At 39.3% G+C, this 4492-nt stretch overlaps 1 long non-coding RNA gene across 1 annotated transcript; it reads right to left on the bottom strand.

Annotated features, from left to right (window-relative positions):
• Window positions 1-562: 562 nt before the first annotated feature.
• LOC118944765 lies at window positions 563-4064 on the bottom strand. The gene is made up of 2 exons (XR_005040059.1): window positions 3489-4064; window positions 563-2008 (listed from the first exon to the last, which is right to left on the bottom strand). It is a non-coding gene; the product is annotated as an uncharacterized LOC118944765 (long non-coding RNA).
• Window positions 4065-4492: the final 428 nt, after the last annotated feature.

Raw genomic sequence — 4492 nt, 5'->3', positions numbered from 1 at the left:
CTCCAGGTCATCTATAAGGTCTTTGCTAGGCCGCCTTCACTCAGCTCACTGGTCACCATAGCAACACCCACCCATAGCACGCGCTCCAGGAGGTATATTTCACTGGTCATCCCCAAAGCCAACACCTACTTTGGCCGCATTTCCTTCCAGTTCTCTGCTGCCAGTGACTGGAACGAATTGCAAAAATTGCTGAAGTTGGAGACATATCTCCCTCACTAACTTTAAGCATCAGCTATCTGAGCAGCTTACCGATCGCTGCAGCTGTACACAGCCCATCTGTAAATAGCCCATCCAACTGCTACCTCATCCCCATATTTTTTTTTTCTCTCTTTTGCACACCAGTATTTCTACTTGCACATCATCTTTATTGCCTTTCCTCCTTACTCCATTTGCACACACTGTATATAGATTTTTCTATTGTGTTATTGACTGTACTTCTGTTTATCCCACATGTAACTCTGTGTTGTTTTTGTCGCACTGCTTTGCTTTATCTTGGCCAGGTCGCAGTTGTAAATGAGAACTTGTTCTCGACTGGCCTACCTGGTTAAATAAAGGTGAAATAAAAAATTAAATCTTAACTTTATTGATAACACCTAAATGGATACTGTCATTAACGCGGTTCTTCAATAATTACACATAATTCATACTGTAGCAAACATTATATTAAACAGGACATTCAAATGAGCCTTACAATTATAATCCAAAGTAGTGTGAAATGCACTCATAAGCAACCTGGAAATGGAGGTTACTCCCCTGAGTTTTCCCCCATTCACATTCAGAATACATTGTGAAAAACTAAAATCTTTGCTCACCATTTTTGCTCCAGGCAGATATAGTACATCCATAACTATCGGCTTCCTCATTAGCAGGTAGGAGTTTCTGTAATCAAATTGCCCTCGTGCCGCAATTTTAGCAAACACAGAAGGGGGCCTTGGAGACCAAAGTCGTCTGGCACGCTGTTTAGAGTTTCAACAACATGAATATCCTATTTCTAGCCGACAATCATCGATGTTACTACTAATGTGAAAACAAGACAAAATATGACTTTTCTTGCTCATTTTAAGACAATTGTCAAATAATGTTAACATTGATTACAGACGTCAATTGCTGTACAACTTCATGGCCACGCTGTTTGCATCACCTTTTACAATGGATGTGGGCCTTTAGTCATCTGTCTGACTTTGTTGTTCACACAGGAGAGATACGGGACTATTGTGGATCCTCTGGGGAGCCTCAACAACCACATGATGCTGAAGAGGCAGAGAAGAGTCTCTCCAGATCAGAACACCTCAAACACCTGCAGAGATCCACAGGGAAGAGAACTCACTGCTGCTCTGACTGTGGGAAGAGATTCACCTCATCAGGCATTAAAATTCACCAGAGAACACACACAGGAGAGAAACCTTATAGCTGTGGTCAGTACATGAAGGAGTTATTTCGTGATATCAATGAATTAGTGTCACAATGTAGAATGTTTTAACATTGAAGTAGGAGTATTTTAAGTAATTTCACAATGTAGAACCCTAAAGGTTTTCCCCATTCAATTGATTTCAGCGTGATATAAGCCTCAGGGGGAAAATCCAGGCTCTGAATTGAAAGAGTACTATTTATGAGATTTAGCAAAAAGTGACTAACACAAATAGAGTTGTGTTACACTTACCATGTTGGTGACCCACTTCAATCAAAATGCAACACTTCTAAATGTAGCTAGCTGTTTTCTTGAAGTTGTTCTCTAAACACCTAAAACTCTTTCCACAGTGGGAGCAGTGATAAGGCTTCTCTCCTGTGTGTGTTCTCTCATGCCCAACCAGGGCCCCAAACTGAGTAAAATTCTTTCCACAGTGGGAACAGTGGTAGGGCTTTTCGCCTGGATGTATTCTCTCTTGAATTTTCAGGCTCCCATACCACCTAAAACTCTTTCCACAGTGGGACCAGTGGTGTTGGTTAGGCGTCTCCGGGTCTGTTTCCTCTGAGGAACTCTTCCCGCTGTCAGAGTCTGGTCTCTCTCCTGCCAAAGACAAACATATTATTTAGTTAAACAGAGAGACCTGAATGAAACCAACATTAAATAAAATTGTTTAATCTAAACTAGATCCCTCAATAACCGGAGGTCAGTTTTCACAACATTACATCATTAAAAATACACTTGGTGACGGTGAGATTTAAAAACAAATGACGTAGAGCTCCAAATCTAATTTCTCAGGGAATATCTTGATGTCATAATAAGAGCTCTATAATACTAGATAATGTCATCTTTACAGGCTGAGCAGAGCTCTATAATAATAGATAATGTCATGTTTACAGGCTGAGCAGAGCTCTATAATAATAGATAATGTCATGTTTACAGGCTGAGCAGAGCTCTATTATAATAGATAATGTCATGTTTATAGGCTGAGCAGAGCTCTAAAATAATAGATAATGTCTTGTTTTTAGGCTGAACAGAGCTCTATAATAATAGGTAATGTCATGTTTATAGGCTGAGCAGAGCTCTAAAATAATAGATAATGTCTTGTTTTTAGGCTGAACAGAGCTCTATAATAATAGATAATGTCATGTTTATAGGCTGAGCTCTATCTGTCTATAGCTTGACAACATTCAGCTGTTTTCTTTAAATGTATTATCATCTAACACTTACAATTTCTTTCCTTTTTGGTTACTAACCAGTTATATCAACTAAGTTAAACTAGCAACATTAGCAAACTTGTTAGCTATATTTCAGAGGTTAAAAATTCAATTAAATGTGTTACACATTTACACCTGCTATGTTGACAATAAACAGAATGTCCCACAAAATGTGTACATATTACTTTTTTGAAAACTCTCATAACCTAACTTATATAAAACTTAACTTACATTAATTGCAATAAAAATCAGTGGTCAGCTAGCTAGAAGGGTGTATGTAGTCGTAGTTAATAGTTTTTTGTTTCTTGTTGTCTATTTTAATTGAAATAATCCACAGTACGGTAGTTATGTTGGATAAATAAAACACATAACACATTTTAATCTCAACATCAAATCCTTTCTGGGTAACGATGAAGTTTCTTCCTGGTTTTGTTTTCAAAGATGTCCACTGTCTGGGTGTTCACTCCCCCAACAGGTTACTATAGCAACACACATCACCCCCCACGGGTTACTATAGCAACACGCATCACCCACCACGGGTTACTATAGCAACACACATCACCCACCACGGGTTACTATAGCAACACGCATCACCCCCCACGGGTTACTATAGTAACACACATCCCCTGTCATTTCTATCTTGTTTGTCAATTCTGAGTGACATTTAAGTTGTGAATTTGCTAATCCATTGTTAAGGTTTTGTTGGTGACACACTCTTTGGTGGTATTACACATCTTACAGTGTAGTTATCAATTCCTACATTAAATAATAACACATTCAAGCATAAACATTCAGTAGAATGCTGCTTTAAAACCATGCACCAGTTCAACAATAGTTTGTGCTCCTGTTTTTAAGACAGTACTTACTGGTCTTAATCAGATCGCATGTCTCCTCCTCCTATTCTTGTTCTTCCTTCTCCTCCTTCAATGTGACAGTTATCTCCTTCACTCCAAAAACAGCATCCTCCTCCCTCTCTTCCTCCTCTTCTTTTACTGTAACATCCTCCTCCTCTTTCACTCTGAACGAGTCTTCTTCTTTTGTCTCTCTGTAACAGCCTCACCCTCTACTTCTTCGTTTACTGTAACATCCTCCCCTTCATTCTCCTCTTTCACGACAATGTTCAGCCAAATACCTTCTTTCTCCGTCCAGCAGATCTCCTGTTCTTCAGCAGGAGGAGAGTAGCTTGGTGAACTCAGGGTCAGTGATGTTAGCCTGCTAACCTAGCTAGTTAGCGACTAGCCTAGTGAAAAGCTAATTTATCAAGGGGAAACTAGTTGAAATACATAATTATGTTTCAAATACAGAGGCAAATATACACCGAAGCAGTCTGAACAGCTTGAATGTTTCGGCTTGGATGCTACCGAGGTGTCTGACTAGCTGTTGTTGTTGAAGTAGCGTCCCGTCCACTAGATTATACGTCACACTGGCAGCGTCGCCGGAACCTAAAAGACGCACATCGCCATCTATTGACTGGAGTGGGCAACGCAGATACATTTTTATTATATTTCCAGACAAAAAAGTGCATTTTTACATTTATTTTATTAAATAATAATATAATAGTCAGACAACTGCAGATTTGTAATAAGTATGAATTTAAAACCTACTTCTACATTCTACCAACCCAACAGATGTTTCTACTACAGTGCATATTAACCAATGAGGTGGGTCTTTCCACATTCTACCAACCCAACAGATGTTTCTACTATGAAGCAACGCTTTCAGGTTCAAGTTTAATTCCCAAATAGCCGATACAGGTTTGGTCATTATCAGGTATTGGAGCGTTGAAAGATGATGCACAACAACGGTTTCTTCCAGGAAACCACGACTCCAACAACCAGCGCGGTCGAAATAACTGTAAAGTACGTCGCCA

Source organism: Oncorhynchus mykiss, chromosome 27 (genome assembly GCF_013265735.2).
Source record: "Oncorhynchus mykiss isolate Arlee chromosome 27, USDA_OmykA_1.1, whole genome shotgun sequence".
Lineage (NCBI taxonomy): Eukaryota > Metazoa > Chordata > Actinopteri > Salmoniformes > Salmonidae > Oncorhynchus > Oncorhynchus mykiss.
Note: the sequence above shows the minus strand (reverse complement) of the source record. Positions and strands in the feature narration are given on the sequence as shown.